General features: G+C 39.3%; 1 protein-coding gene across 4 annotated transcripts in view; it reads right to left on the bottom strand.

The window, feature by feature from the left end:
* The window catches only part of FRMPD4 (FERM and PDZ domain containing 4), a 298,941-nt gene that overhangs the window by 161,164 nt on the left and 115,714 nt on the right, over window positions 1–22,063 (bottom strand). The window contains exon 1 of one of the 4 annotated variants that reach the window (XM_029964813.1): window positions 2,735–2,955. The exons of the other annotated variants lie outside the window; for them this stretch is intronic. The gene's annotated coding sequence lies outside the window, so the exon portion shown is untranslated. Of the gene's footprint in view, window positions 1–2,734; window positions 2,956–22,063 lie in introns of those variants that run through there. 4 annotated transcript variants of the gene reach the window in all.

Raw genomic sequence — 22,063 nt, forward strand, 5'->3', positions numbered from 1 at the left:
CATATGACTTTGAACCAACTGTATTATTATTGTCAACCAAGCTAACTAGTTCAGTGGTATTTTAAAAGGTGCGACTACAGTTTAGGCATACCTTAAAATGAGTATTTCAGACACTCCTCACTCCCCAGCTATTAAACACGGCTTCAGAAAATTCCAAGCAATGTAACTGCCTAGCTAATAAAACCTTGATTATTACTGATGGGATTTAACACAAAATTTGCATAACCGCTAATAAAAGCTATCGCAGTAAACAACCTTCATGCATCGTGATGAGATTAAATGAGAAGTCTGCTAAACTGGTAGGAAGTTCTGCAGTTTGTTTAATCTTTTACAGGGAAAATCTCTTTTATACAATCTCACATTATACTGGCATAATCATTTCTTGTACACAAAAACTCCTTTCTGTAAAGTATGACGAGTTAGAAAGAAAAATAAGCAGAGCACTAAAAATTTGATTACTAGCATGCAACCACACACACACAGAGTGCTCTGTGCAGACAGATCCAAAACATGAATGAGGACAAAAAGACAATGATAGAGACTTTTAGACTATCTCCTTAGTCTCCCAAAGATAAAGTATATAAAAATACCACTATTGACCATCATTCAACTGAACCCAAAATGCTCTCTTTACAGCAGACTGTAAGACTAAGCAGTAGCACAGTGAGAGGCAGTCAACCTTGGAATTACATATGCTTTCATCAAGTTCCCTGAATATGGACAGTACTTATCAAATGGGGCACTCTTTCAGGACTTTGGAGCCTTATCTAATCTATGCTGACAGAAGAGAAGAGATTAACTCAGAACACATGGGCAACACTTAGTTTTTCAAACCAGCTGGGTTAAAAGTATCCACGTCTCCAATTAAATAGTAAATGTAAACTTTTAAAATTATAGCTCAGATGCAAAAATACTGATCTACTTTATTTCAGTTTAAGTGGTAGCAGTGACTATGGGACAAACTTCTATCCAGGTGGAAACTTGCTAACAGCAGATGAAGTCAGCCACGGCTCTGTCCAAATGAGTTTAAAATTCCTCTGAGGACAGAAATTAAACCACTTCCGTGGGCAAACTCTTCCAGGGCAGCATTGTCCCTGCAGAAAAAAGTTTCTTCCTACTGTTCAAACCCAAGTTAAAATTTGTGCCATTACATCTCTCTTTTTGCCAGAAATCTGCTTTAAGATCCTTGTAAATGCCCTTAAAGAAGTTTTAGGATGCGACTGGACTGTTCTTCAGATTCCTCTTTTCTAGACTATGCAAGCTCAACTCTATCAGACTCTCCCTCACACCCACATTCCTTAAGTTCCTCACCATCTGCTAGACCTCTGAATGGTCTTTCTTCAACCCTTCAATCTATCTTTTCGAGTTCAGTGCCTCCAAAATCAAATGGAGTATTCCAGATAGCCTCAAAGATACTAAATAGAGGGGATAAAAACTATCCTTGAGGGGCAACTACTAGTGCAACCCAGTGCCTTATTTACCTTATTTGCAGTGACAGCACATTTAAGGTTCTCGCTCAATTCAACATAACAAGGGTTTCATTTGCACCAGTGCTCCCTCTGGATTGAAACTACCACTTAGAATGTCAAACAATGTAATTTAGCATATCTGCAGATATGCAAAAAGCGCCTCTTGCTTCATGACCCAGGTTGTTGATGAAAACTCTGACAGTGTCAGCCCTGGCATCATTTCCTAGAGTACCCTGCTTGTTAAAGACCACCAATTGGATGTAAAGCACCATGAACCTTTCAACAGCTAATTTTCAACCCATCTAAAATTCCACTTGCCTAGCCCATACTACTTCAGCTTCCAAACGAAACACCTATGGAAGACAGTGACAAAAGCATCACTGAATTCAAGGGATCTACTGCTTGCCCTCACCCCTACAGCAAGTCATTTGAGCCAAAGCAGCAATAAGGTGAGTAAAGAACAATTTGCCCTTGCTAAATCCATACTGACTGATTATGGTTGTCTTCTTGCTCTTTATGTGTTTGGAAATGAGAATATACTCCATGACCTTTCCAGATGAAGCTGAGTGGCCCACAGTTGCCAGATGCTCCTTCTTGTCTTTCTTAGAGATGGATTAAACATCAACCTTTTCTCTTTCACTGGAGACCTCCCCCAGCTGCAGGCTTTTTGTAGCGGTCTCATATCTTCCAGCTCTTTCAGTACCCTCAGCAGCTCCCATCCAATCCCATTCTTCTGGACATAGCTTCTCCAAGCAGCCACTAACTTGTTGCTCTTTAGATGTTGGCTGTGCCTCTCAAAAAATCCTGGCATATAGAGAGGTAGGGGAACAGGCTTTTCCTGAAGCATGTAGTGCTTTTGTTTTTCTGTATCATCATATACTAGATTGTTCCTTGTATCCATTCATGAATTTACACCTTCCCCAAACCTCCCATTGCTATCAAGCTAGTTTAAGAATCTCTTATTATTATTTTAGCTAGTTTTGGCTCTAACTGGCCTTAATAATTTTGACTATGTGACCAAGCTATGATTTTGTATTCCCCCACTGTTACCTGTCCTTGTTTCAGTACACTCCACCTTTTGCATGGCACCTTTCTGAGTTTAAGTTACCAAAACAGTTACTTGTCAAGTGGATCTTATTTAAAAGCTCAATCTTCTTGCACAATAGGATTTTTTTTTCCTGAGCTCTCAGTAAGTTTTCATATTAAAATCAAACTTTACATGGGAAGACTGAGAAGTCTGCCATACAGACACCTGTCCTTCTTACCTCTGGCCCTAGAGGCCTACAGTCACCTTCAATCTGCTGAAAGCTTTTCCTGGCTGCTTCACTTATGGCTGTCTAGATGAGCTGCCAAGGAAGCAGTCAGAAAGCCAGATAAGCTGTGGCAGCCTTTCTGCAACACTATGGATCCAGGCTCCAGTCAAGCAGCAGCCCTCCCCAGATGACCAATCTGGCTAGCAAACAACAGGCCCTGTCCCATAGGGGGTGAAGTCACAAACCAGTAACACTTGTCATGGCATCTTCATAGGATGGGTCTGAATCAGTGATGCGAGGTGTCCAGCCTGCAGTCCCCCCACTAGAAGAGATCATCCATATTCCTCTGCTGATGAAGCCCAGGCAAAGAGCCACAGAGGCAGAACCTTCTGCGTGTGCATCTGCCAACCTCTCCCCAGTCCAGTACTTAATAACTGGTAGGGGTCACCTACCAAGGTTAATTTGATCTGATAGCTGGGAGAGAGAGAGAGAGAAAGAGAGAGAGAGAGTGCAAGCACTGCAACCTGGGGCTAATCCAGCCCCGCATGGGCACCGGCTGGCCAGCCACATGGCAGCTGCCTGGGGCCACAGGCAAGCGCCTACTGCCCCTCTGCTTCCCGAGTGGGTCAAAGACAAGTGCTGGGGAAGGGATCATAGGTCCTCTTGGCTAAAGGCTGTGGTAGACTATTTTAGGACCACTGAGATCACCACCCATCTGGCCAGCTTGAAATACATTCGACAGTGAGTTAAAATGTGTGACAGGCACAGAAACAGGCAACAAAGTTATATAACCTTTTTTTTTTTCCTTTGGAAACCAGGCTAAGAAGTCACCCCTACACATGCATATGTCCTCCATATCAGCAAACTAGTTTTGCTAAATCCCAGTTTCCAGTTCATGTCTTTATTTCATCCATCGACCATTAATATCATCTGATTTCCTTCTCCATTCCTGGTTGGCACTATTGAGACCATACAGTCAGAATATGCCCTTTTTGTTTCTGTATCATGGAGGAAAGATACAGGATGTCTCCACAGCACATGATTTTCTCTAACCCCCGTGTTCCAATATGCTGCTATAAAAAGAATCAGAATTTGTTTTATGCCTAAACACAGAAGATGAAGCAGGTGCTAAAATTCCAAGTCTTAGGGTTGGACAGTTGTATCTATTACTCAGTTCCATCAACAGAAAATATAAATGGCTCAACAGCATTAAAAAGTTATTGCAGATTTGCTACCATAAAGTTGAAACTCTAGTTTTACAGAGTTTTTTCCCCATATTTTCCCCACATTAGAAATATTAAAAAAATTAATTTAATACTACCCACTACCAAGCTTAAATGGTTAGACAGCCCATTATATGGAAAATTAACATCTTCCACAATCCTTAAAGGGGATTTCATCCAAGATATAACTTATAGTAAAATGAAGAACAAAAATGAAAAACAAAAAAGCTCTAGTCAAATCTACTGATTTGCATTTTAGCTGTAACATAATAGAAACAAATCTAATATAAGCATTTGTGGGATTTAGGCAACTAATGAAATACAAGCAAATTATATTGATTTTTCCCCCCTCAACAGCTATGATTTAGATAATGTAAAGAAAACACCAAACAGTATTAATAAAAACAGAAATGAAAGCCTGCAGTTTCAAGTCAGGTTGCTCCATGCAATCATTCTCATAGATAAAAACCAAGAATCACTAATTACTTTTTCCTTCAGCACTCATTATTACATATGTCATGCTTGGTGAAGTCCTAGCTAAGAGCTGAAGGTTCAGAGTAACAATTTTTGACATTTTGGTTATTGCTAGTCAATGACTGAGACTTGGTTTTAACAGATGCCACTAAGCTAACTAACAAGTCAGACACTCCTTTAAAAATCAGTACAAAAGGCCTTTCTGTTGCCAAAGCCAGAAAATAATATTATGAGGAATGGAAGGCAATGGTACATTATTTAATGCACTATAGGGTAAGGGGGAGAACAGAAATCAACCTGTCATTGCCTCAGAAGCTGGACATAAAACACTTTATTCCTGACAAGTCTACTTGTCAAACTGCAACCCACCGTTCAGTCTTGGAAGAGGTTAAATTGCCTGCCCTAAGCAATGGTACCTAACCAGAAACTGAATGTTCAGTACCAGTTCACTCAAAGCCATAGCAACACTTGAGTTGTAAACATTAAACTTAGTTGTCTAGATTGCAGAAGACGTGTTTAAAGAAGGGATAGGTAAATCTATCTTTCAGGCCCGCTTTCCTGGAGGGGAGTGGTAAGTGAGGTTAGTTTAAATGGAACCTACTGTAAAAATGATGAAATAAATTATTGCTGTTTTCTTTAAAAAGGGAATTGACTTCTACTGATTAATAGGCAGAAAGTTACTAAACAATCAGGCTTTATCCCTAACCTTCCCCCTATCCTCTAGAGAAGAAAGCCTTCAACTAAAACATTTTTGGCAGGTGAACCAGAGCAAATGAGGCTTCATTCTTTCCAACTGTACCTTAAAACGGGGGGGGGGGGGGGGGGGGGGGGGGGGGGGGGAAGAAAAACATAAAAAAACAAATAAAAAAACCCCACACAAACCAATCTACACAAACTATACAACTAAATGTCAGAAACGTTATCCCTTCATTCTGGAAGTACACAAACATCTTTGGAAGTCATACATGACTGCTTGGTGTGAGAGGGGACCTATGGAAATACTTCTTCAAACACAAACTAAGGAATATTGCAGTGATTAAGCAGAAATTCAGTCCTTCCCCATCAAGAAGAAAGTTCTCCTATCTTTCTAGGAGTGTTCCAATAGAGGTGTAGTTTGGAGAAAAGCGAGCAGCACTAGTCTTGATGATTGCATACTTGGGTCTGTAACATCACAACACGCCAACAGAAAATACTGCAAATAATATTTAAAAAAAAATTGCTCTTAAAAGATGCTTTAAAGTTGCACGGCTGGCACTACTAAACTCATAATGGTTGCCATCTAGATATTTTAGTATCACACTAAGAATGGGTGATCCACATCCTTCTGCTTCTGCATCCACCAGCATTTCAGTGTTTCACTAGCAACAGAAATGCTACCACAATCTGTTCATGGATGCCATAAGGACTCCTCCATGCAGTGGCATTTCAGATTTCTACATAAGAAGTAGTACTCCAATGAGTATGAAAGAATAAATACTTTACATGGAATGCTGTCTCAATATGCATGTTGGAGATAGGCTGACAGGAAGAACCCCACTCCCCAAAAAAGTGATGGTGGTGATGTATTTTAAGCATCACCATTCTAACTTCAACAACCATTGTATTCCTTATGTTCTACTGAAGTTCATGGTAGAATGAATTTTATAATCTATAAGTGGTAGGTATGATTCTTAAAAGACTGCCTTTTGTCACAAGGTCTTCAGAAGCTTTTAAGAAGAGATGAGGAGATTTCAAGCAGGCAGGCAGACTTTTCTGTCAGACAATAGAAATATTAATTAAATCAATTTTAGAGGAAAAGGAAATAACTGCCGCTTTACTATGTAAATATCACTGTCTTCAAATATCACCATGCCCTGGAAGAAGGATAAAGGTTTTATAGAAGAAAAGCTTTTTTAAAAAAGCAACTGAAACTGTTTGGGGTTTTAAGACTTATCTATTTTTCAAAATCTATTAGTTGGGGGTTTTTCTACTGTTAAATTTGTTTCCGGTTTTGGAGATTGCTTTTCTAACTTTAATTTCAACAGCATAAAAGTTTTTTATAATTAATTCTTGTCTGCAAATAAAGATGAGAACCACAGTCTCTGGGTCTGTAGATTCTTCTCCAAGTGCAACATCATGGTAGTCTCCAAAAGTTCAAGCTGCATTTCTTCACTAAGCTTCAATAGCTTAGACATGAAGAAGCAAGCCTGGTAAAATCTGCCTGGCAAGGAACAAAAGAAGATGGAGACGTAGACATAGCTCTGAACAGCAAGAGTCTAAGAAGATACTACAGGATGAGGATTTCCAGCTTTAAATAATCAAATGGCAAGAGACAGACTTTTAACACCACTTACAGAATCATCTTCTTTTTTCCCCAATACAATAGTTCAGATTTTACCTTTCTGTAATAAGGAGGCTTTTGATTCCTCTGTGCTGTTTGCTAGAACACAGGCTAAACTGAAGGAAAAAACCTGTGCTTATACAGACTTTTTCATTCGTTATTCCTCCCAAATTCCTTTATGCCCTGCAGATGCCTTCCATTTTCTCAGAACTTAACTGTTTAGGATTCTCCTCCTCATGCTTCATTCTGCACTGACTTTTGGTGCCACTCCAGCCCCCAGAGACACGACAGAAACAGCAAATCCTGAACTCCCTCCCTCCCTCTCTCTCTCTCTCTCTCACACACACACACACACAATTTTTCACGTGGATCCTATTGCTTGACCTTATTGCTACTTTTCTGTTCTGTCAGTGTCGCAGCTGTGACTCCAACACCTGGTTTGTGTGTTTGTCTCACCACAGGCAGCTAAGCTGGCACAGAAAGACGCCATTTCACCAGAAGAAAGGAGCACACAGAGAAACTCAAAGGCTTCAGCTAACTCCATCTCACACTCCTCCCTGAAAGCCTCCCACTCTCACCCAAAACCTAACGCTCTGCTGACCTGTTTCCCCATCTGAGGGGGCTGCTTTTACTACCAAAACACAACAACACTGCCCACAAATGTGAAGAGAACAAACATCACGTGGGCCTATGTGTGCCTCTAGTAAGCTCTTCCTAGGCTGCTGAGAGCCAGCAAGCAAAAGTAACTCTGAGTCATGCTTTCTGGGTCAGAGCTCAAAAAGTTTGGGTTGTTTAGCACAATGGGGCTACCATGTACTGCTTGGAATCCCTTCAAAAACAAGGCACAGGTGTGCTCACTGCTGCTCCACACCACAACCTTTCTGGGGCAGAGCCATCGTAGCAAAGGTAGTTTTTGATCTGAAGCCGTGACAGGTCTGCTTTAGATACAGCAAAAAGTCCTCTAGGTAAAAACAAACAAACAAACCAACAACAAACCCCAAACCAAACAAAAAGAAAAAACCCACCCAACAGACAACAAAACCCCAAACCATTAATGTTTCCAAAACAATGATACATGAACATGCATCTTCTTAAAGAGAAATCTAATTAGTTAACTGGAGCATAAACTCAAACTGTAAGCCACTATTTGCAGCATTGAAGAATGAGAAATATTTAATTAGTGGATATTCTTACAGTCTGAAGCCAAAGATTTGTTATTCTGAAATGGCTTCACTGTCAGTGGTTTCCAACAGAGGCAGAACTGCAACAGACTTCACACTAACAAGACCTGACCGCAGATTCAGTGTACATATTCAGAAAGGTGATGCAATATAGACTTACATGTTGACATCTCTGAGACACTCAAACCATGACATGTTGTACAAATGCAATCTTAATGCAGTGTGAGGCAAAGGGGCAAACAGAAATGTAGCTGTGGACTTCGACATTAGGACAGACATTCATAGGCACAGTTAAATTAAGCCCTATGATGAGTACAAAGCACATACTCATAGAACTGAAAGCCTATTAGGTTAAAAATTTCATCAGATATTTGTTTTTGAACTACATTTATGATAGGAGATGATAAATCAAAAAGTATGCAAATCACTTCAGCCACCTGGCAGGTAGGGAAATTTGCTGCAGGGAACAAACAAGTAATAAATAAATAAATTAAGATTATGCTACCAGGCTCTGAGAAGAAAGGCTACAAGGAAATGGACTCTTTTCCCTCCAGCAGAGGTCACAGCAGTCAATAGGAATTATTAGCATCATTCTTGTAACATGAGAACAAGCCAAGCTGCCAAATAGCTATACTGCAATAGTATTTCAAATGCTAGCTTTAGCAGTAATACAGGAGAAAATTTCTTTTAAGAAAAGGAAATTGAGCTCCTTCAAGAAACTAAGCTACTCAATTCATCTCTCATTATGTATTTTCCCTATTAGTCTCAAAAGATCTCTGACAGCCCTGCAACCTGATGCAGGGCTTTTCATCATAGTGAAAATTCTACTGCTACATAAGTCACCAGCATTAAACAACAGCTTTCTAGAAACTGTAGCCCTTTTTTTATTCCTTCTGGTCAATTGAAATTGTCTAATCATGGCAAATTCATTAACAGAGAAGTTACACATGGAGTGCAGAATGCCTGAAGGTTTAACATCTGCGAATAACTTTTCACGCTGATCAAATGCCTGAGCTCACAACCCCTGAAGACACTGCTGCTTCCTACTCTCATGTCCGCCCACAGAACATCCCACAAACAAAAATAAGGCCCTTTTTTTTTTTGCTTGTCCATATAACAAAGACTTACCCTGATGAATGATATCCTTATGATCAGTTTTGAATTTAAAAGAAATTGATCTTTGAAGGAAATGCTGTGCAAGCAAAATGCTAATTCGCTGTAAGGAGATACCTCAGTGTCTGTTTTTCTCCAATGACACCTTTATTCAAACTATGAATTGTTATGATAAAATACAGAAGCCACCTGTTCCCAGACACCTCTTGCTCAAGTAGTTCACGTGTTTTTTGACCAACTGAAAATTAACCAAACAAAATCCACCAGGTAAATTGGATTATTCCAAATCTGGTTTCCTCATCTTACTGGAGAAACTATTTCCACGCCTGAATGTGACACATGCTCTAAATGTCTACCTGCTTCAGCTGGGAAACACTACAGAGCATAACTCCCAAATAAATAGGGGAGCCAAGTGGTTCCCCCAGGTATAAACTATTCCTTTCAAATCTACTGTTTCAACATATTTACTTGTAGCACGGTGGTTTTTCAGAAAGGAAATTTAGGATACCCATTTTTGGGAGGAAACGAGAAGCAACAGTACCTAGTCATTTGCATTGACAATAGCAGGTTGTAAAGCTGATCCTGGATGCCATGTGACAGAAGAAAAAGGACATCTGAAACGCTGAAATACTACTGCTGCTCTGAAGGTTACAGAAAACTAATAGCTCCTTGGACTAGAATGATGAAAAGCATAAATTCTTCTATTTTTCCCACACATACACCTTGCAGTGACAGAGTTGCAACACCTATCAACCATATCAAAATTTTATTTTACTTTTTTCTTTGTTTTCTCCTTTTTTTGCTTTTTTGCTTTTTACAGAGAGAAGGCCATTTGGTCTATCGTTGTATTTGGACTTGCAGACTAGGACTTGCAGACTATAATACTTCTTTGGTCTAAGTATCCATGTGAGCAGCTAGTTCTTGCTTTCTATATATTGAATTTCTGGTGAGAAATTACTAATTAAGCGGACTACCTCATCTATCCTCACCACCAGAGGTACCATCACCACACAACTGCCTCAGCTGCAAAGCAACACAGTTCTTTGTATCAAAGACCATCTCCATCTATTTTTTTTTGTCCTCAAGACATTCAGTAATATATTTGTTCAGGTCACAACCTGCACATTAGCCTCACCTCTGAATATCTCCCTGTCAGGCCACCAGCTGGCACAGGCTTGTGAGCAAAGTGGGAATTAAATGGACAAGCCAGATGTCAGAGGGAGCAACTGCTTAGTGACAGCACCGCTGTGGTAAAAAAGAGACATCTTACAGAAATCTTGTCCTTAATTTCAACAACACATGGCCACAAGCCCCAGGCGTGTCACACGATGCAGGGAATAAAATCTCTAGCTACTTTGAAAGATCAAGAGATATAAAGCTATCCACAACATGACAGTACACCTACCTTTTCCTGTTAACATTACCTGGGATTTCTTTTTCTTTTCCCTCTTCGAATCTGGATGCTTACAATTTCAGCAGCACAGGAAGCACATCCCAGTGTGCAGCATCTTCCCCATAGTCTGTTCTCCCCTCAGTTACCAGATATCTCACCTCTACCTGCACACCCGGTTCTTCACATCCCTGGGGACCAGGGGTTAGTACTTCTCACCTGTCTTTCCCTCTACGTACTCTGCAAGTCCCACTGATGGCAGCAGCTGCCAAATCCCTGTCAAACCGTGGCAAAGGGGTTGACATTCGGCTTTTCGCAGGGAGGTTCACTGCCCAAGCAGCTGTTCTTATCTTTGGGGAAAAAGGAGGTTACTGGATAGAAGTCATTTGCATCTCTGATTCTGATCTACCATCAGACAGACCACACTGGTCAGGAATAGAGCAGTTTCAAAAATGTCTCTGGAACTAAAGAAAAAGCCATACATTTAAAACAAAATCCTAAAATAAAAAAAGAAAAAAATAACTGTGCCATAAAAACATTTCACAAGATCTGAGTTAGCACTAAAGAACAGATTGCAGAGATGTTATCCAACATGATTCTGGAGGGCTTCTTTACTATGGTTGTTTTGGTATCTCTTTGAAACCGAAAACCAAATTAATTTAGACAAAGATATTACCCAATTACAGATGACGCCGATGACTCCAACTGTTTGGGAAATGTGAACACAGTTGAGTGTGAAATTATCCAGTTTCAGATAGAAAACTCTGGAAATTTATTTATCTGCACTAAAAGGGTCACAAAGATGCACTTCATTTATTGAAGAAGCAACTAACGATTGCAAGCAATGTTAAGTAGCATTAAAGGTTTATGTGAAAACAGAGGGAACCAAAGTTGTACTGAATGTATTATCCAGCCAAGTTAAATATACCACCACCCTCCACTATACCATTTCTCTTAGCAAATATCCATCTAAACCAACCACCACTCACTCACCTCAGGTGATGTTCCTTTTCAGAAGCCTGACATGCACAGATGCCCTTTCTGCAACCCTACATCGACATCTGCAATTCCAACATCAACACACACTCACCAGGTCCCCTCCTTTTCATTCCCTCTGCTTATGCTTTTTAAACAGACAATGAATTTTCAACTCCTTACAGATTTTTTTTTTTAAATAATCCAAGTTTTTGATGCTGTTGAACACCCTCAGACACATCAGCAATATGGAGAAGGATGTTACAGACAAGACAGCCAGTCTCAGAAAAATAGATTTTTTTATTCCATTTTTTCCCCATTTCATTTCATATCCACACATTTTCACTGCAGTGTTTCCTCTCTCTTCTGAATCCAAGCAAACCCAGAGAGAGTAGGCAGCTCTTAGATATCCTAAATGCTTCTTACATATTTCACTTGAACGTTGCCCTCAGAGAGGCTGTGGGAGGTATTCAGAAAAGCAATTCTCAGTGTAGTGATGCTTGTCCCCTTTAACTTGATCTATTGCTGACACAGGAAAAAGAGACTGTCCCAAGGAGTAGGATGCAGAAGCCACTATCTGTCTTGGGCAGTGAACTCCCTTTTGGAAGAGCTATTTTCTCTCTCCTGACTGCAAGAAGTGCAAGGAATGGTCTCTGGAGGATTTTATATGCACTACCATCACTGAAGATCCTTCTTAGCTACCACTACAGATGACTCCTCACTTAAATTTCCAGCCATACTCTCCTACACCTCCGTACCTAAATTCATCACTCAGCTCTTGCTCTTTAAATAAAGCTTGTTAACAACTATGAAAGGTGCCACTAAATATATTTAGTTTACCTAAATGATACTTACTCATCAGTGCCACGTGCAAGTCTGCTATTACTGGATAGCTTGCTACTAACAGAAAGATAAGGAAGCTTTTCATAATGCAGTTAAGTTACAGAGGAGACAGTAAACATAATTAAGATAAGTAGCTTGTGACAGAATCTGTCAGTGAGCATCTTAAATGGAGGCTCTTTGCTGAAGCTTGGCAGCTCTTGTAAGCAAGATATCCATGTTGCAAAGTATTACAATGTGCTTTTAAAATATATAATGCACTTACTGGCCCATAAGAGAAGGAAAGTATGTCAAAATCTACTATCAAAGTCTCTTCTATCTATTCAGTCATTAGTATTCACTCCCATACTGCAGTTTCACTACAGAAATTACTCCAAAACAAGTCCAGGTTCACTGGGCATATTGGCAAGTCCTGAATATAAGTCCCTGGACAAACTGGATGAATTTCCACTGTCTTCATTCTCTGTAGGAAAACACATTTTCAAGCTGGATTGGAGAGCTCTCTCTCAGAGTCATGTGTCAGTGCCAGAGAAAAGTACATTAACGGGCTGTAAAGCTAAAAATAAAAGTCCTTTAGATAAGACAGAGCTAATGAATTGCTGCAAGTATCATAAATGAGAAAGAACAGTCAGCCACTGATTTACATGACAGCACCATGAGGACTGATAGCAGTAAGAACCAACAACAGTAACACAGATTCCTGAAAAACAAGCACTGTTTAGAAGTTTCTTCATTTAGCCATATTATATATTTTGAAAAGGGTGACAAACCCCAATTATAAGTGGGTAGACCTGTATCACCCTATGCTGTGACACTGCCTTTCTTGCACACCTCTCTCAACAAAACTCCTCTGCTACTCTTGGTGTAAACATGAGATTTTATTGCTGAAAACAGCAGAAGGTGGAAGTTTACTGAACTCTGAGCAAAAAACATTTATTTTAATCTTTCTTCTGTAATATCCTAAGAAGTCTGGAAATCTTCTTTCTCTCATCCTCGTCCAGTGACAACCTTCCCATGAGAACTCCTCTCTAGACAGAGTTATACATCTGAGTAAAACCAGCTTAAACCATATCTTTTAGCGGTAAATTTCACTTTCCAACTCATGACAGCAATTTTTGTGCCTTTACTTTCCAGAATTCCATACTTCCATTTAGTTTCTACATGTTATTTTTCCACATTTTTGAAGAGTACAATTTAAAAAAACCCAAAAGGTTCATCCAGTTTCTTCCTGCTGAAAGAACCAAGAAACAATTCACACAGAAGTTGCTTTTAATTCTCCCTAAAGAAAAGGAAGACTCAAAGAACTATGTAGCTTGGAGTGAGGTTTTGGAAACTTCATACAGACTACCAATATACTATAAATGTCACTGACAGAATTAAGAGTTTAAACTAGAAAAGATATATAGGAAACTGCTGATCTTTAAGCAGCAAGGGGAACACCACAATCTGGTTGTTACTTCACTGCCCATGTTCAGCACAACGCTGTCCCTCTACTCCTAGCATCCCTTTACATCATTACAATAAAAGAAACATAGTACTTGACCGAGGTAAACCTTTGGAGAAAAGAGAGCCTGAATACAGGAAGTTGGCAAGGGAGATATTTAAATGGGCTTTGTGAAAGACCACACTTTGGTTGCCTTCATTAAACCAGCACACCACTTTTACTCATTTATCTCATGAAACCTAGCAGATTAACTAACATAATACACTTTGCTCAGAAAAGAAAACTTAAGATTAAGAGTAAATATTGCACTTCCCTCAAATCTGGTCTTGACCCCACACCAGTCACAGTATAGAGAGTCCTATCAATACCTTTGTTGCCGTTTTATAGCTATCTATTTCATGGTGAGGTATGGAGACAGACAAATATTTCACTGCTCCCAAACAGAAAACGGAAAAATTGTAAGAGTTACTCATGATATTCAACCTTTATTGCAACCAATAACTTTGGGAGTTGGATTTAACAAGGCTGAGGTTTTGTTCTGATTTAAAATGTCTCCAAATAGAAGAGGCTGCATTCCCCAAAGATCCTTGGCCTTGCATCAGTAGCAATAGAAAAAAACTGGCAGATTCAGAATGCTGGGCTAATGACACACCTGGACCTGCCCCACAAGGGAGAACTACTCAATCCTAACCACGATGGTTTCTTCACTGGCAAGGCCCACTTAGTCAATGGGAAAAACCACAATTCGTGACTGAATTTTGCTTTCTCCTTTTCTTTGTACACACATGATGCAGACATGAGCCTTCTCTCTAAAGACTTCAGCTGAAGCTGTAAGTTACACACTCTCCAAAAAAACACATAATTTCACTTGTGCAAGAAGGGATAAGGTCAGGGGTTTCTATAGCAAATGAAGTACGGCAGCACCGGTCAAATCACAGGAGGAACAAGAGCATAAATGCTGGGATTTTAGTCCTTGCCAAGGCTGGTTGGTTGTGTTTCCATAGGGCAAGCATGAACACCTGCAAGGATAGCAAATACCACACTGACAGGCTTTCTGTGTATGTGTAACTCAGCTGCCCAATGCCACGTAAGGAGCTCCAAACTTTAATACAGTTCTAATACAGAAGCCATGAGATTTGAGAAGGATATTGCCGTTGTTGTTCATAACAAATAAAATAATATTCAAGACCCTTGACTTCAGGTAGTATTTCTCCACGCACTTACTGAAAGAAAATAATAGTACCAAGTTAAAAAAAAAAAAAAATCACTGAGTGTTGCCCTGTAATTTTCTGCAATCATAAATTTTCCAGGAACAAATCATAGCTATTTATTACATTACCCCAAACCAACAGTAGCCTGGGCCCACCTCAGTCCCTGACATCAACAGCCCTGATCTCACCCCGATTAGCCGGGTGGCTGCCAGCCAGCAAGGCAGCACATTGCAGGAAAGGTCAAAGTTCAGTTTCTATATTTAAAGAAAGAATACATGCATACATATATACATTTGATGATCTACAATTGCTAGCCTGTATTTACAAGCAAAGACTGTAGAGCCTGGGCAAGCACATGTAACAGACCAGAAATATGGCTTTTTTACAGTCACTGTGCAGACAACTGTATTTTTTATTTAAATGGCCAGCTACAGGAAACAAAAAAGTAAATACTTTCTGGGAACCCAGATGGCTTACTCAGTACCACCCTATAACAAACAGCTCCAAAAACAAAGCAAAAAAGATGAGAGAAGAATTCTTGTGTTTTCCAGACTCTTACTTGACTTTTTACAGAACTTCTTTCTCCAACAAACAAAAAATAATAAATTGTTTCTCATCTACTTCTCACATGCAGAAAGGCAGCTCCTCTTGTCTGTGAGTGCAAAGCATAAGAAGAGAAAACCAAAACACCTTTCTGGAAACAAGAAAGCTCAATAAAGGAATTCAATGCTCAGATTTTAATTTCCCATTTAAGAAACTGCACATTATGGAAGACAACTTACTTCTTCAAACCATAGATATGCTGCTCGCCTGCACCCAAATTCTTGTCACATATTCTCATGCTCTGCACTTTGAAGATGTAATAGGCATGAGTCCAAACTGAAACTTGTTCAGACCTAAAAATTATTTGTCCTCTAAGGAGCTTTGGTGCAGTCTCAGTTATGAGTAAGTTCTAAGAGAGACACTATCAAAATTGTTATTCGAATTAAAATTCTCCTGGAAATTGCTGTGGAACTTCTTTTTTTTTTTTTTTGACTTTCATATCCAATAACATTTTAGAATATTTATTCTTAAAAAATAACTATAATAAACAGTAATAATTAATTCAAAATGTAAAAACAAATTAGCATCAACTGTGAAACCAAGCTGGAAAGTTGTAAAATGTTTCAAGCCATCTGACTAGTCAAACTCTTGTTTAGTTAGCTATGTTTTCTCCAAGTTTTCCCTCTCAGTTTTCATGTTTCAGTATAAAATACCTAAGAACAGATGCAAAATGCTTACAGAAAGAAGTCATAACCAGCATAAATATCACTACAGACCTAAATTTTCAACCAAAAATTATGAAAAAAATTGTAATGAAAAGGTGGGATCCTACCCACAAGCAAAGTTATGGATTAGCAAGCTTTGCTCCCATGTTTTGTCAAGAAGTTGTTTTCTCAGTGGCACTGCAGAAACAAGACCCTTGGAACATTCCAGCTGCTGACAGGCATTTTTTATTCTTTTCTAAAAAGACATTCATGTGCACGGATGGACAAGAACAGGACACGTCAGACTGTACACTCAAAAACAATCTAGTTAAAAATCTGGAGGCCTTTTTTTGCCTTTCTTTGTCTCCAGAAGATACAACAGCACACAAAAAAAAGCTTTATTTTTTTCTCTCACTCTCACCCTTCTTTCAACCATCCCAATCTCAAAAAATCTTTTTGCTCATGTTTTCAAAATCACTCACCATTATTAATGGCCCAGAGCTAATCAAAGAGATGCCTCAGCAAATATCGCTGTTCCCACTAATGGGAAAGTCCATCCTCCCTCATGCTTTGCAGAGTCTATCAAAAATTCACATTACCATAAGCAAGTAGTTTATAAAATACAAAAAATGTAATTACACATCATCTGTTATGTCACAGGAACTGACCTTCAGCCCTACGTCACTGTTGATACAAAGGACCCCGTTTCCTTAAAATATCAGACAGCTGCTTTCTCATGTCTCTCAATGAAGCCTCCAGAGGCTAATTATCTCAACTACGTTTGTCAATACAGCTTTTAAAACTCTACACAATGCATCAGGTTTACAGAAGGGGAACTGTAATTGTTGGTGGTCACTGCCTAGCACAAGAGAAGCCTCCTGAAGCTTTAATACACCCAGCCCTTATCCCAGGTAAAGTTCATGCTCCTGAACTGGGGAGCTGGAACTCAACTGTGCCAAGTCTGGAAACAGCAGCCAGCAGTGGGATAGGAATAAAGAGCTCAGGCTGATGAATTTTCTTTCTTTTCTTCCCCTGTTAAATAAACTCTATTCCGGTTTCTAAAATTACTGTGCTCAATCTTTATAAAGAAATGTTCTGCTTTGTAGATTTGTTATGGTTCAGCACTTTGGCTAAGAGCAGAAATGAATTACAAGCACAGAGATGTAAACAACTGCACTTTAGCTCTGCCAGACAGTTATGAGGTATAGCTCATCAATATGAAAAAAACAACCCACTTGGCTCCAGAGAAGACTTCACAGATTAAGTATTTAAAACTTAAGAGGGACAAAAATAACTCCCAGATCCAATAACAACATATATCTGTGTTTGAACAGATATATGAACATAAATATAAAATAAATATAAAAAGTAATCCCATGATACTAATTTGTCTTCGAGGAAGCTGATTTTTGCCACCAAGAACCCATATGGAAAGTTAGAACTTTTTTTGTTCATCTGAAGTGGAAATCCATCAGAAGATGGAACCTACAAACAATACACAAGTTTCAATCACAAATGGGTATAGGCTTCATCTGGTTATGCCACCAGCCTTTCGAGAGGAACCTTTCTTTCAATTCATTATCTTCTTTCTTATTTAGCATTTGCTATCTCTGTCATCTTTCAGCTCTAATATATTAAGAAGTTCCTCAACTCCTCTTCCTTGAATTCATTATCCTCATCATCTGCAATTTTACCTCACCCGAAGTCCTTGGAAAGAGGAGTAGAGCAGAACAGCTGTTGTTGTTTCTACATCAAAGCCAACATCATGGCTTTAGTTCATCCTGGGAAAGAGGCAATAAGCAGCAATCTCACCAGATATATATATATGGTGAGTGCCCAGATGAAAGAAAAGGTTATGATGAAGGCAATTCAGAAACCAGAGGAAAATCCATAACCTTGTACTAATAGTTTTGCAGACTTGCTCAAATAATTGGTTTAAATACATTTTCAGGGAAAAAAAAATAAGAAAATCCTTGAAGCTTTCACAAATTTAACGTTGCAGAACAGTGATTTCTTTGGTATAATAGCTACCTATTTAGAACAGGAATGGCTTCAAGACTAAGAAAAGACAGTTTCCACTTCATCATTTTCATATATTGCCTATTACTGTTTTCTAGTATCACAGTAAAGGGATTTTCAGTCCAAAACAGTGATATATGTACTTTACAAGCCCCAGAGAGTATCAATAATGATATACACACTGGTATGGTACCACTTTAATTCAAAATAGAATTATGTTCAACATTTGTTTTCTGAGCACAGCATCCACTCAGTATTAATTTCATAGTTACCAAGATAAAGGAACAAAAAAAAACCCCACCACTATGTCCTTCTCTAGACTACAAATATTTTTTATTTGTTTACTTTTTACAATTATTAAATTAGGAGCAAGGTAACAATATCCACCTACTACTATCAAACTATGAAACCATAGAAAGAGACTCCACCAGGAAACAGCATATGAAAATGCTCTGAAAAAAAACAGAAGGCTGATAACTAAGATACATAAAATTTTCACTCCTTAGCCTCATATTATACATTTAAAATATAGCTAATCTAGAGCACACTATATACAAAATACTTTGCAAAATCTGAATTATCCTCACCCCACAACAATTTAGTGTAGTTTTGTTTGGTAAACCACTTTCACATCAACTAAGTGCTTCCTCACATAACTTCTGTATTGCCTACACCTTTATGAAATCTAAATACTATCTCTAAATGGTACCAAGTCACTGAAGTCTGAGATGCTCTAGTGACTACACATAACTGTAAATATCACAGTTCAGATCACTGCAAACCCAAAGGATTTGAGGAGGTGACACAAGATTATTTTACTGACATTATACTGTGGCTGGATCCTCTCTGCACCCCACCCTAGTGGAAGTGCCAGCTGCTCCCATGACTTATACTGATGTCCCCACTGACCCAGCTAGAAGAGGGTTCTCTGCTTCTGGCCAGCTCACTCATTGGTTTTTGAGGCAGAAGGGCTACATACCATTGCAATTCCACAGTCCTGTAGAGTCAGAGATTGCACAGTGCTCTCATGTGATTCACAGCCTCCAAGACCACTTGTTCAGCACTAGTGAGGCAATTTAACTATAACAGTTACTTGAAGAAGTTTTTATGTTTAATTAACAGCAAAAAATACACTAAAAAGTTCTCTTGGAAATCTTTCTAAAATGACAGGTGTGTATTAATTATCATGTTCTAAGATTATATTAATTCTATTGCTTCACAGTATCATATTATAGAATCATAGAACAATAAACCCAGCACCCAGTGCCAAGTCCACCACTATGCAATGTTCTTAAATTCCATATCTACAGGTCTTTGAAATATCTCCAGGGACGGTGACTCCAGCACAGGCATTCTTCACTACATAATTTCACTGAAACTGAGAAATCAAACTTGTCCAAGATACAGCACCATAACTAACCACAAGTTTTTCATGAAATGCTGTTTCTCTTGCAATTAACATACCTTTCTCTTTTTCTCTTTTTTCTTTTATTAAGTATTTGATATCAGGTGCTAAAATTATTTTTCATTTAGTACTGTATATAGCATCTCTTTTTTGTTTCTGAAACAATACCGCCAACTCCTGAAATTCAGTAACAGTCTTCTCAACTAACTGAGAACTGGAGAATCTTACAGACTGCAGTTAAGGTGGTCAACAAGCCTAACAATTTATTCAGATCTTGTTTAAAAATTAAATATTTCTTTACAAAGAGATTTTTAAAACTATATGCATAAACACACACAAGAAAAGCAATGATTTATTTATGACCTTCCAATTAACTTTATGCTTTTTTCTCCAAGCCCAGAGTTAATCCTTAATATGGAAGTGACATTTACATCTTCTGCATCTTAAATGTTGAGTGGGAAAAAGTCTAATAAAAAACTGACAAAAAACATGACTGCAAAAGGATTTTCAAAGACCAAGAAAAATTTCATGCAAGACAACCTAATCTGCAGCAAGGACATTATTGTCCTGTTGCTACTTTCTGCAATGCCTATATCCTCATCATCCCTTTGATATCCACAAAGCATGAACTTCAATGAACTGTTTTCATTGGCAAACAACTTTTTAGTTTCTTAGAAAAATACTGAGTTATAATTACCTTTTAATTTCATTCACAGCATTTTCCAACAGCTGCAGCATCCCCTACCTCAGACATCAAGCTACCTCTCTTTCCCTAAAAAAATCCTCAAGAGAGACTGTTTCTATGAAAACAGCTGTGTAAAAATGTAGCTCATGGCCACCTCCAAGACGACTGACCAGTCACCAGGAAGGGCTGAGCTCAGTCCTTCCCAGAGCATGAGCACAACTTTGAGCCTTTCCCCTCTATGCAGCTCTCAGACATGTGTGAAAATGACCAAAACCTTCTTGAATGGCTACAGCTTGAACTGAAAAAATAGTTTCATATACAAAATCTATTAAATCTATTAATACTCAATTTGGAATATCTTCCTTCTTGAACTAAATTTTAACAAGGAAAAACGTGTACATTAGGAACATCATGTAAGTTACCATTTCCTATTATTTTCCAGATATTTGTATTCTCCCTGAACTAGAGCTTCTGAAAACCTCTGAATTGCTAGCTATCCTCAACATTTCAGTAAGAGAAAAGTTTTTTCCCCCATCTTCAAAATGAGTAAGCAACTGACTAAATCTAGCATACCAGTACTTTTTACCTTAAAGTCTGTGTCACGGTTTGAGAGCCCCAAAATCCAATTCCTGAGTCCAAGCCCCCCTCCCACATCTCAGCTCAGTGTGAGATGGGTTTTTCCAGACACCACACAAGACTCAAAATGGGGAGAAGGGATTATATATTACAATGACTGTACAAAATAAATACTACAATACATTACACACACAATCTTAACTATCTCTACCATGATAAAACAGTATTTACAATGGATCAAATCTCTTCTCTCTCCAAATAAAAGTCCAGGAGGGAAGAAGGAAGAGATCCTTTCCACTCTCAGAGCAGCAATGTCTCTAGGGCAGCAGGTTCTCCTCTTTCATGCAGCAGCTGTAGCTGGATCTCTGCCAGTATACACGAGGGGGGTATCCAAGCCCTCTCGGCCCTTCGACTCCAAGTGAGGGTCTTCTCTTCCGTGGGCTGTGTTCACCGGGACAAAGGTCACTTCACCACATCATACCACGAAGCACAGGGGTCTTTGTGATGGTCCCCATCTTCAGGAGATTCAAGCCTCCTTTGCAGAGCTCCCGTGTTCTGTCTCAAAGCAGCGGGGGAGCAAAGCCCTTCTCCGCATTCCTTTGGTTGTCCCGGTTCAGCTCTGGGAAGCCCTGAGCTTTTCAGCTCCTTTCTGCAGTGCTGCAGCACTCCAAGACTCTCCTCAAGTAAGAGCCCATCATCCTCCTCTCTCTAGGAGGTCTCAGAGGGGTTTGGGGAGTTTTGGTTTCAGTTCTTACCCAAACTCTCTCTCTCTCTGTGTAGAGGTTAGTTCTGCTCTCTCTGCTGCTGGCTCTCTTTCTCTTCAGACAACTCTGTGTCTCTCTTCCTTTGCTGCAATGCCTGTTTGCTGCTCCTTATCTTCTGCTGGCTCTCTACCACTGTTTCTCTGGTCAGTGCTGGTCTGCCGCTGCTTTCAGTATCTCTTGCTGCTGCTCACAGTGGAGAAACATCCCCCAGCTCTTAGCTACAAATACTTAGTCCAGCTTAACACTGTTCCAAGTCCCTGCAGCCCCCAGCTGGGGGCTGGGGGAGGCCATAGCCCCCAGTGGGGCTCCAGGCCCCTTCCTCATGGCTTTACAACTTGGCTACTCCCCAGCTACAACTACAAGTACAACAACAACTCTTCTTTTCCGGTCTGGGTGATATGTTTATATTTTGCAGAAGCGCTCATTGGTTCAACCCCAAGGTAACCACCCCCTGGGGGTTTACCATTTTATAAC

This window comes from Manacus vitellinus, unplaced genomic scaffold (assembly GCF_001715985.3).
Source record: "Manacus vitellinus isolate BGI_N305 unplaced genomic scaffold, ASM171598v3 scaffold_7_pilon, whole genome shotgun sequence".
Taxonomy (NCBI): domain Eukaryota; kingdom Metazoa; phylum Chordata; class Aves; order Passeriformes; family Pipridae; genus Manacus; species Manacus vitellinus.